General features: G+C 33.5%; 1 long non-coding RNA gene across 1 annotated transcript; it reads right to left on the bottom strand.

Annotated features, from left to right (window-relative positions):
* Positions 1 to 638: 638 nt before the first annotated feature.
* Positions 639 to 12,551, bottom strand: LOC5578752. The gene is made up of 4 exons (XR_002500677.1): positions 12,167 to 12,551; positions 12,076 to 12,112; positions 11,169 to 11,960; positions 639 to 812 (listed from the first exon to the last, which is right to left on the bottom strand). It is a non-coding gene; the product is annotated as an uncharacterized LOC5578752 (long non-coding RNA).
* Between the last annotated feature and the right edge of the window lie 269 nt (positions 12,552 to 12,820).

The raw sequence follows: 12,820 nt of genomic DNA, 5'->3' as shown, positions 1-12,820 counted from the left end.
GAAATTATATCAGCTCTATGAGCTCAGTGAAAACTGTGTAAGGGAGAACAATATAAATAAACATTATGTAAAGAAGAAAATGTAAATTTTAGTTTTGGAAGGAGGTTCGTGCAAACTTCGTTTGTTTCGAAGGTTTTGTTACTTGGTGAATTTTCGGAGCTCCAACCATAAGAAGCAATCAAAACCAGTGATTGTTTTGAGATAAATAACATGTACATTTGAGCACAGCAAAAAAAGTTGTTGAATATTACATCGAAACTGCTGCAACCAAGTCGTTCCCTCGGTTGTGGAATATTACACGGCTCGACGTACTCGCGGGCAATTGGTGTAATAAATGTGATCGATGTATTTTTTCCGATGTAATATATTCAACGTACACGATATGATGTAATCGATGCGATGTAATATGAAAGCTATGTAATCAAAACGATTTAAGCAACAAAATGATTGCAAATTCTGCTCAATGGTTGATCAAATTGCCTTTTTATCCATTTTTGCACCTAAATCTCATTTATGATATAAAACGCGTTTTACTCGGAAACAAGAGTTACCAATTAGTATTTTTTGCATATTCAAAAATGGATAAAAGGTAATTTGATCAGCCATTGAAAAGAATTTGATGATATAAATAAAGAATGTTTAAACGAAAAGTATTAAATTGTATTTATTTGTTATATATTATCGGTTTTAACAGTAATAGGCCTTCGTATTGATAACCAGAGTGATGATAGCGAGAAGACGCTCGATCTTGTGTGCTGACTTCCTGAGTAGACTGTGAACCATTGTGAGCTGGTCGTACAAGTCTTTTGAGCCTGTACAAAAAAATAAAAATAAAATATAACGTTAGTAAAATGTACTGCCTGGTATTTTTTTAAGTGTAAAATGTGACATTTAATATTAAATTGTATTTAATATAATTATGCAAAATGTTTTTAATTTCTTTGGAGATCGACGCGTATCCATAATCCAACAGTGCACTTCTTATTTTAGCTTTGTGCACTAGTAGAGAGGTTAAAACAAGAAGATTGAGTCCATTTGCTAACGGATTAATCAGTTCAGTGCTTCGGAAAACGTAAATAAGGGTACAAGTTGGCCATTGTGACGGCCATATTTGGTTTTCGAGATGTTTTACTATAAACATCTCAGGCTACAAAATTTTTGTCATGTTCGGTTATTCGTTTTTCAAAACTAAAGTGGAATATGAGACAATTGTGAGAAAATGAATCAAATTGGTATCATCTATTTTGAGCATTTATTTTTCTCGTATACCAACTACTAATCTTAAAACTCTAAAATACATAATTTTGATAATCTTGAAAACTCTAAAATACATGATTTTGCAATAATCTGAAAATTAGACTCAACGATATGTAGGGGGAAGGCGGGGCAGTATGGTCATATGGGGTATTATGGGCCACCTTTCATTTGAGCTTAAAAACCGATTTGGATCCCGATAACCTTTGGACCTCATAAATTATGCTTCAACTAGGCACAACTGTGAAAACCGTGCAAAAATCTTGTTTTATACTTCATATGGAAAATCTGAAATGCTTATACTACTACAAAAATCTTATAAGATTTTGGATGTTAAAATAAGCTTTGCATAAAGTTTTGTCTATTGTTTTCATTTTTTTCACAGCAGTTCACTCTTCCACTATATATAGGCATGATGTGCACGAAATTGTATTCACTAAATTGGATTCTAAAAAACAGAACTTATATAAAACATGTAGGAACGGGGCAATATGGTCATACCCAGTGAAAGCTACCTTATCACAAAAATAGACAATACATCAAGGGGTAGATCACTCTTGATGCATCTGTTGAAGTTCTATGCATTCGAATGCATTTAAATGCATACTCAGCAAAATTTTCAATCCATGGCTTGCTCCAACGATCGATTGTTGTCCTTTTAGAAGTGTCAAACTTGTTATTCCACTAACTCAAGAAGAGCGGCCTTTTTTCCACTTACCCATAAAAATGGCTCTGAGAGGAACTAAAAACATTTCTTTCAGCACGTGTGGTACCATGGACGTACGAAGTCTCGGATGTCGGCATTAGGGAATGACACTATTTCAAAAATCTCCAAATTCATCTCTTCGTGGACAGTAAGACTAACGACATGAACGGAGGAGCTTGAAAACAGTCACACAGCTCAACGAAGAAGTAAATCTGTCCACAATATTTAAAAGTTTTGTTGTTTGTCAAAATTGCTAATCCCTAGGCAGCATATTTAAGTGGTGCTCCTGTGTCTGTTAAGATAGGAGTAGATTCGATAGGAAAACTGAATTACGGGGTTTAACAGATTTGTGGTTCATAAAAGGTAGATGGTAATGACATAAAATAAATTATACTCAATATTGTAGAAGACTCTACTGATGAACTTTATTAAACCATACTTGAGATCATCACTATTCATTGAAAGAGGTAGAACAGTTGGTCGGGGCTTTCCAAAATGTCACGTGCTTTTCTTCTGAAGGAACCACGCGTTGCACTTGAGGAAATACCGTAATGTTTTTCTCGCATAAGAATCGAATAGAGCGTGGAAAAAATACGGCGCTTCGTTCTCTCAGAGAAAGGTTGTGTAAAGCTCAGGACAAATACTTCAAATGTTTATCGATTCTGTTCTAAACCGAAATTAAAGTTCAAATATTTCCACCTTCATTTGGATGTGAAATTTCGATGCGGATTTTTATCCTTCTTCAGTAGAGCATATACCATGGGTTTCTCGGGCAGAAGGTTCTGGTCAATCCTGATCCAAAATCAAACTGTTTCTACGGGGACGTAGGACGATTTTTTCTGGAAAATTTCCTCTTCCCGTAATGTCCACTGCGTATATGACCTTCCATGAATAAATCAAAAATGCTCTTAAAATTGTGGGCATCAGTTAGGTTTCTAATTCAAATGCAATATATTTCGAGTAATTAATAACAGCTTGATAACCTGAAATAAATAAATTTTGTGATTAGGTACTTGCAGAATATCAAATGAAAATTATTTCTGCAAACAGTTTTGAAACTTCCACAACAAATAATAAAGCGTTGCTATAGATGGTTTAGGTCAGGGCTAAGTTGATATGGATGTCCAAAAAATGCATCTGATGCAAATTGATGTACATTTGATGTGCACCGAAAAAGTGATCCACCCCTTGCAATACATGGCTTTTTTGTAGTTTCATTGCAATATTACATAACCGCACGTGATTCCCTGGGCTTGAGATTATATTTTCCAGGGAGCGATGAATTTCAACTAGATTTTTTTTGGAACAACAAGAGAAAAGCTTTACGTCAAAGAAAAGTATATTTGTTTTGATTTCCTGCATTATTGATTCTAATAATTATGCATGTAGCATAAAAACTGTCCCGCCTGTTTGTTGCTCAGTAGAAAACGGTGGAAAATGAATTATTTCCGTTACACTAAATTATATTGAAAATAAATAAATAAATTTATTTAAAAATAGGATAAATTTTGTTCCAGAAGTTCACTGCCGTTCTACGCATATTTGTCCCGCGGTCCATAAGATTTACATAGAACATGGGATAAGTAGGTGTAGAAGGGCAGTTTAGGTCATCGATTTTTCGTAACAGTTTTGGAGTATTCGAAACTACGATCATAATTAATTTTAGTAAGTTTTGACCATTTTTGCTTCCTAAGTATTTTTCAGTATTGTAATCAACTTCTACAATAGCTGATGACCTTTTACTTTGTCGCGGTTAAATAACATTCTTCTGTTAAATGGATTGGCGCAAGTTCCCTGTACTTCTTTCTACATAAAAAGAAAGTAAAAAAGTTGTTCTAAAGCGATTATTGTTGTTTATTTTCTAAAAAGAAAAACAAGTTCAAGAGAAGTGGGACCAACAAAAAAGTGCTTTCATTTCCAACAAAAACATTATCACATCTAAAATAGAGTATTTAGTTTTTTTAAGGAAGATTTTATTTCAATGCAAAAATGTGTTGTTTCCAGTTGAATGTCGTTTATAAGCATTTGATAAATTGAAAACATTCAGATTTTTTTAAAATGTTTTTTCGTCTATTTTACAAATATAATAAACTCTGTAGGAATAGAGCAAAAAAACACTACAAGCACGAAAAATAGTACGTTTCTTAAGTAAGCGCATTTTTTAGAGTTTTGATCTCTATTTCAATGCAAGTCTCTATTTTTGGTTAAGCTCTCTAAAGTCTCTGTTTAAATAAAAATTATCTCTAAAGTTACTTTTTGAATCTGATGCAAAATTCTAGATGCTCCAGAGAAATCTACAGAAACTATTACGCGATTATTCCACAAGTTATGACATTTTTCTCAGATCTCAAGGAATGTTTCAGGAATTCTAGTAATTTCCAGATTTCCTCTTGAATGCTTTCAGGAATTTCTCCAGGGATACTACCAGCGATTTTTCAATGGATGCCTCTAAGAATTTCTTCTGAATCCTTGAGCACTTCAACGCTTCCATGAAAATTTATTCTAGAGTTTTTGAAAAAAACCTTTCGACATTTTTGCACTAAATTCTACAATAATTCCTAAGTCGATTTTTTATTTATTCTAGACATTTTCATAAAAAATCATTCAAATATTAATCCACGATTACTCTTAGAAATTGGTCCAACAATCCTTCAGACATTGTTCGATGATATATTTTATAAACTATTCCCAAGAATTTCTCGATAAATTTGACCTAGCATTCCTCAATAAATTCTTCCAGAAATTTATCTTGGAATTTCTCCAGCATTTTATTAACATATTGTTACTGCGGTTCAAAAATTTCTCTAATAATGTTTCGAATAAAGTTGTTTGATCACCATGGATTCGTCAAAACTTTATTCAAGGTTCAGAGATTCGGTCCAAATTTCTTCTATTTATTTCTTCAAAACGTCTTGTAGGACATTATTTAGAGATTCTATTGTTTTAGTTATCTTAGCAATTTATCAAGAATATTCTAGGAAGAATTTCATCAAAATTTAGAAGGTCTTTCAGAGATCTTTGTAGGAATTCAGGCGTACTTAGAACTCGCACAAGTTTAATCTGAAGTTATTCTAGGAATTTCTTTCGAAATTCCACGCAGTTTTTGCAAAACAATCTAAAAAATTTGCTTGAAATTCCCCTTGATGAATTTGAATGAAATGAACAAAGCAAAAATATTTGAAGACTTCATGGAGAAATAAAAAAAATGAGGAGTACCTGAAGGAATTTTAAATTCTCGAAGATGCTCTAAACGGGAAGCCTGGTGGAAGTCATAGGGAAATAATACAAAAAAAATGGGATGGATGATATCCATAGAAAAATTCCAGATTGAACTGTTGAAGATATCTTAAACGAAATTCTTGAGAGAATTACTCAGAAGTTAGTGAGAAATATCGAAACAAACTAATGAAGAGATCTTCGGAGTAATATACAGTCAGTAAGGTAAGGTAAAGTAAGTTGTTTGAAGTTGGTGTGTTCTGCAAGCTTGCGTAACTTCTGAAAGTGAATAACTTTGCCGAACAAACCAACCACCCTCAACTTACCGTTTTTAAATTAAATCAAAAACCTCTTGGTTACTTGCTTTTGTTTTTGATATTTCAGCTCAAGTACTGCATTAGGAAAGTATTATGTTAAAATCAATTTCTGAAGGATTATTCTGAAAAAAAAAACTATAAGGATTCTCTCTGGGGCCTTCCTTAGCCGAGTGGTTAGAGTCCGCGGCTACAACGAAAAGCCATGCTGAAGGTGTCTGGGTTCGAATCCCGGTCGGTCCAGGATCTTTTCATAATGGAAATTTCCTTGGCTTCATTGGGCATATAGTATCATCGTTCCTGCCACACGAGATACGAATGCGAAAATGGCAACTTAGGCACAGAAAGCTCTTAGTTTATAACTGTGGAAGTGCTCATAAGAACACTAAGCTGAGAAGCAGGCTCTGTCCCAGTGGGGACGTTAATGCCAAAAAGAAGAAGAAGAAGAAGGATTCTCTCTGAGAAATTGTAGAATTCTCGAAGATTTTTAAATATATTTCTTTTTTAATAGAAATTTTGGAGATATATGAGAGAATTTTAAAATAATTCCTGGCACCAAGAGAACAATATTAGGAGGAGTCCTTGAAGCAATTTCTAGGCGTCCTTGAACAATAATCTTAAGCGATTTTTAGTAGTGAAATTTTTTGCAAGACCTAATTGAGACATTCCTTGAGTAACTACTGGAAAAATCGTATTCAATTTTCTTAAGGGTTTTTCTTACGGGTATCCAATAAATGCAGTTCTTAAATTTCTTTCCAAAAGTAATCTAAAATACAACTTGGAATGTTTAAAGGAATACGTGGAGAAATTAATATATGAACTAAACTTCTTCTTTCTGGCATTACGTCCCCACTGGGACAAAGCCTGGTTCTCAGCTTAGTGTTCTTATGAACACTTCCACAGTTATTAACTGAGAGCTTACTATGCCAATGACCATTTTTGCATGTGTATATCGTGTGGCAGGTACGAAGATACTCTATGCCCTGGGAAGTCAAGAAAATTTCCAACCCGAAAAGATCCTCGACCAGTGGGATTCGAACCCACGACCCTCAGCTTGGTCTTGCTGAATAGCTGCGCGTTTCCCGTTACGGCTATCTGGGCCCCCTGAACTAAACCTTTTTAATTAATTAAGGGGAGGGATTGTTAGAGTATGTTTAAGAGAAAAAAAAAAAACTACTTATTGAACTTTAACACTTCACTTTTGCAAAAAAAACTAAATCACTAGCTCGCTTTACTAGTGATTTAAGTATTTTTTTTTTTGCAAAAGTTAAGTGTCAAAGTTCAATAAGTAGGTTTTTTCTCAAAATAAATAAAATTTTTAAAATCATTCCTGGTGAAATTTTTTAAGAACTCTGTTGATACATTGTGTTAAGAATTTTAGAGAAATTACTGTAGATAATCTAAAAAATACTAGTAAACCCTGAAAAGAATTGCACGAAACTATTATGACATTTTAGCAAGAATTTAATTCTTGGCGGAAAGTTAGGAGGAATTTCTGAATGATTAATCTGAAGAAATCACTATAAGGATTCCCTCTGAGAAATTGTTCGAATACTCTTATTTTTTAAAGATTCTGAATATAAATTCTAGTGATATCTGAGAAAACGTAAAAGAATAATCTTATAAGGAATCCTTAAAGCTATTTCTAGAATTTCTGACACAAACATCTTTAGCGACTTGTAGAAGAGTAACAACTTAAGAATTAACTGAAGATTTTTGCAAGAGTTACTTAAAATTTTTCCATTGTAATTTGTAAAAAAAAACGTTTCAAGTTATCTTGTTGTCTGAAGATTTTTTCTTACGGGTATCCAATGAACGCAATTCTTATGTTTTCTTTTAAGCATTTAAAAAAATAAACAACTGGGAATACCTGAAGCGAACTCTAAAACAAAAATTTTTGAAATCATTCCTGGCAGAATTTATTATCAACTCTAAGGAGGAATTGCGTGAGAAATTTTAGAGATATTACGATATAAAATCTAAAATTACTCAGTAGAAATTTTGGTGATATCTGAGAGAATTAAAATATATTTCCTGGAACAAATTTTATTGACCAATACTAAGGGGAATTCATGAAGCAATTGCTAGGCGCTCTGAAACAACAATTTCAAGATACATAAAAATATTGTTTTGCTAGAATTTAGTGTTTTTTGTTTAACGTTTTAATTACAAAATACATTAAAACAACAACTGAAAGAATACTCGAAGAAATCATTCCTGGTGGAATATGAACAACTATGTGCTGGAATTGTGTTGTAAAAAATATTTGGTAAAATTCTAGTATACCTATAGATTATACACACTTAAAATAATTCGCAGTATCCTGTGAAATAAATCACCGAATTTGAACTGTAAACAATAAAAATACAGATTTTCTTGTGAAATCTACTATTTTACCGACAAAATCTGTGAAATTAAACCCGTCAAAAACTCGTGAAACCCGATGTTGTTGTTTACGTTTGAAAGAATTACTATTATTTTACCAGACTAACAAGAAATTATTGCCGTGTGTGAGTAAACTGTGGAAAAATGAGACAATGAGTCAAAAATATGAGAAACTCATCCATGATTTTTTGACTGCTGAGCTGCGTGATTGACATCTCACGCATGAAAAATCTCAAGCGTGAGTTATGAGAAATTGAGTTTTTACAACACTACTTGGAATCAACTTTAGAGACAAGAAGAGTAGACTAGAAAAATTACCATCGGTGCACAATATTCCGCTTATTTAAGACATGTTATGTGCTTTCGTAAAAATAACTGTTGAGGGAGTTCGGGAAAAAATCGTCTTAATTCTCTTAAGGATTTTTCTTACAAGTATCAAATAAAGTGAATTCTTTAGTTTTCGTTACAAAAATGTAAAAAATAACAATGAAAGAATATTTGAAAGAATCTTTGGAGAAATCTACAAATTTAGAAATTTGCAAACTCTGTGCAGGAATTGCGTTAGGAATTTTGAATGAATTGCGGTAAAATCTAAGAACTACTGGAAGAATCCAGAAAATAATTGCATTACCAAACTGTTATAACATTTCTGGAAGAATTTAATTTCGAAATTAATTTCTTAAGGACCATACCGAAGAAATCACTAAGAGGATTCTCTGTGGGAAATTTTTGTATAACTTTCCAAAGATTTTTGAAAGATTCCTAATTATTTTTATTTTTTTAGATATTTTTAGAAATTTTGATCTAAAGAAAATAATCTATGTAATTAAAAATAATAATTCCTGGAACCAATATCAGAGATCTTAAGATGAACCATTGAAAAAATTTCTGGGTGTTCCTGTCCAAAATTCTTAAGCAACTTCTAGAAGACTTACATAACAAAAAAAAACCTAAGATTTTTTTTGCAAAAATTACATACTTGAGAAATTTGTTGAAAAATTTCTAAAAAAAATCGTGGATAATTCTCTTAAGATTTTTTCTTACGAGTATCCGCAATAAAAGCCACGCGAGGTTTTTCTACCAGTGTTGCACAAAATACAAAAAATACAACAGCGCGTCTACACTGCCGTGAATCGCAAGTCAGTCCCATCTGCATTTTCGTCAAAATTGAGTTGAGTTCAGTTTTCAACATCTCTTCCAATGCTCTTTCAGCTGCACCAATAAAATAATATGATTTGTTCGGAAAAAATAGGAAAAAACAGCAAGTCAAATTGTCCCATAATGAAGAGTAATCGCATATCAGTCCCACTACAGACTTTTGAACCGTGGAACACAAAAATGTAACTTGTTTTGATCATCTTTATATTTTTCTCGGAAAGATATTGTAGTGAAAAGCAAGTTGTGAAAGTTTAACCAAGATTGGAACATGTTCCAATCACCTGGAATTTTTTGAATATTCGTATGGAAAACGAGTTTGAAAACTTCACAACCCACTTTCTCAATGCCTACTTTTTACAGATGGGACTGATTTGCGATTCACGGCAGTACAGACGTGATAAAAAAAAACAACCAGAAGAATATTCCAATGAATCGCTGGAGGAAGCTATAGAATAAGTTCCCGAAATCATTTCTAGTCGAATTTATAAACAACTCGGTGTAGGAATTGCGTTACTAATTTTAGCGAAATTACAGGAGAAAATCTAAAGATACTGAAATAATCCGGAAAAAGACATTATCAAACTATTATGACATTTTTGGAAAAAAATCTTCAAATGAGTTTCTACAGGATTATCCTGGAAAAATGTCCAAAAGGATTCACTGTGAGTAACTATAGTTTTCGTCCGAAGATGATAGAAAGATTTTTAATAGAAATTCAAGAGACATCTTGAAGCATTTATTGAAAAAAAAATATGAAAAATAGGCCTTGCAGCAATTTCTAGGCGTTAAAAATCATAAGGGATTTCCAGAAGAGTTAGAATGATCAAAGTATTTTGGACAGATCGTTACGCGTATGTTATTTAGCCACTTCCATTTGATTTTCCGTAAATGTCCAAATTATATACGCGTAACGGTCTGCCCAATATACTTTGATCACCCAACTTGAGAAATATATGAATTATTTTTTGCTAGAATTACTTTAGATATTTTGAAAAAAAAAACGTTTTCAATTATCTTAGGCATTTTTATTACGGGTATCCAATGAATACAATTTTTGAGTTTTCCTTAAAAAATTGCATTAAAAACAGCTGGAAGAATACTTGAAAGAATCTAGGGAAAAATTGCGAAATCATTCCTGGTGGAATTCATAAACTTTATTAAATAACTCTGTGGAGGAATTGCGTTAGGAATTTTAGAGGCATTGTGGTAGAAAAGCTAAAAATGACTGAAAGAATCCTGAAAATAACTATAATGTATACATTAGAAAACTGTTGATATTTTTGGAAGAACTTATTTCTGGTCAAATCCTCAAATGAATGGACCTTCCAAAAGGATTCTATGTGAGAAATATTTGTTTGAATTCGAAAGATTCTTAATTATTTTCAATTTTTATAGATATCCTTAGAATATCTATCAAAAGATATCTGAAAATAAAAAAAATCCGCTGAAATCAACAATACAAAACAAAGATCTTAAGAGACTTCTAGAAGAATAACTTGAAAAATCCAAGGAGAAATTTTACTTTAGAAATTCCTTGAGGGATTTCTGAAAAAAAAAAACATCGTGGTTAATTCTTTTAAGGGTTTCTTCTGACGAGCATCCAACGAATTCAGTTCTTGAGTTTTCTTAACTAACAATCTTAAACATCAACTTAAAGAATACTTGAAGGAATCTCTGAAAGAATCTAAAAGAAATCATTTCGGGCGGAATTGTGGATGAATTGCATTAGGAATTTTAGAGGAATTACGTTAGAAAATCTAAGAGTGCGACTTGAGTGGACGCGAAACGCATAGCAAAGCGTAAATTGCATGGGAACGAATAACAATGATTAATAATGAATTATAAGAAAAATGCTTCTTCTGGGTAAAGTCTCTTCAAACAAAACAAAAAAAAAATCGTCAAACTCCAATGGATTTTTGATTAGCTTTGCGTGTCGCGTCTACTCTAGCCGACACCTAAGATTTACTGTAAGAAGCTTTAAGGTGAAGATGCATTGAAGCCAAACCTAGAACTTTCAAGAGCACAAGTCTAGAGAATTTAAAATAATTTCTGGAATCAACTATAGAGGACAATATTAAGAAGAATCCTTGATAAGAGTAGAAATCTGGAGAATGTTATAAAATTGACTTGCTTACCCTTTGGTGTAAGGTGTCTCGCGACATCCCATGCAAAACGGTATTACGGTCGGGGATGGTACTTCTTCTGCCATATTCGCAGCGCTAAACCGTGGATCCTTGTCCGACTGGTGCACCAACCCGAACAACTCGCGCTGCAACATCCACTCGGCGTTTCGGTGGATCTATATGACAAGATGTCCTTATGGGCCCCGGAATGGTATATAAACTTCGGCTGGATTCCTGATTTTCCTGCCTGGTGACGGTCTCCGTTCGGGCACGTATGTCGGAGCAATCCCGTTGTGGTTTTCTTTCCGAATCCATCCCGATGAAAGGTTTTCAGTCAGCAGGAACCACCGCCTTGATTCTACGATTCGCTTTGACCGGTGCTATTGCGATGGAATCGTTATCTTCATCCAAACAGGTTGAGTTTCCCGGTATCTGTTGACGGGAACGTTGCTGTGGGGGAAGTTGTGTACATAGATATCTCCATCTTCCAGTTATACTTTCTTTTTATTTGTTCTTCCGGATGATTCGAGGTCGAGAATTTGTTACCGCAACATGGTACAGCGAGCGGCTACCGTAGCACGATCTCCGATCCATCGCTGGTCCGAAGTGCAGCAGGCGGGACGTAGTTGGTGCCAACGGTTCCAACGCATTTGGTGGACTACCTGCAGATTAAGTTGGTGGCGGTTTTTCGTACTCGAACCGGTTTTCCTTTCGCTCGATCTGGCATTTTCCCGATTCTCGATTATCGCAGATTCATTCCCTATGGCTTGTAGGCTGATTTAGATGTTTCTTTATTTAAGAATGCTGAAATTTAAAAGAAAAAAGTTTCTAGACAACATATTCCCAATGAAGGAAGGGGGAGCATCACTACGGCAGATTTATTTCAATGTTCTAAATAAATTATATACTATTTACTTACCTGATTACAATGTATAACATTGCCGTCAATGATTTTCCTGCAAAGTAATGATATGTTAATTGAAATAACAACATAAAATGCAAAAACTTACCAAACAAACAGCATTCATCGGTTGCGGTAAAATAAAAATGGCAGCTTGTTAGTCCGAGCCGTCCGAGCACAACAAAATCAGAACTGTGTTGCTAGATTCATTATCGCATTTCAAAAATATGCGATCATACATCGATTTCGTGTAATTCTACCCAACTTAGTCGGAACCACTTGGTTGCAGCTGTTTGTGTGTAATATTCACATTCCTTTAATGTAAAGATTACATATTCCCAACATAATGAAAAAAACTTAATTCAATTTTTGTGTAATTTCAGAATGATGTAATATAACATCGAACCGGTGTGATTGTGTATCTGGAAAACACGATTACATCGGAATTTTTTTACATCAACGGTATTACATCGAGCCAAATTACATTATTTTTTGCTGTGAGGAATGATCGAAATTACCAAATGTGTTGTGTGTTAGAACATGATAATTTTTCAATTTGTTTTAAGATGACAAGTTGTTATTCAAATCAATTATTGTTATCCGGAAGAAAAAAACATATGTTTTGCAAGTTCAAAAACAAGATTAAAAAAAAGGTCCTTATTTTTTGTATATTGGAGCATTCTGGAGACTGCTTATCTAGATTTAAGGGAAATATGGTCCTAAAACCCTGTCTCAATTTTAATACCAAACGCTTAAGGCAAAT

The sequence above is a fragment of the Aedes aegypti genome, chromosome 2 (genome assembly GCF_002204515.2).
Source record: "Aedes aegypti strain LVP_AGWG chromosome 2, AaegL5.0 Primary Assembly, whole genome shotgun sequence".
NCBI classification, from domain to species: Eukaryota; Metazoa; Arthropoda; class Insecta; order Diptera; family Culicidae; genus Aedes; species Aedes aegypti.
Note: the sequence above shows the minus strand (reverse complement) of the source record. Positions and strands in the feature narration are given on the sequence as shown.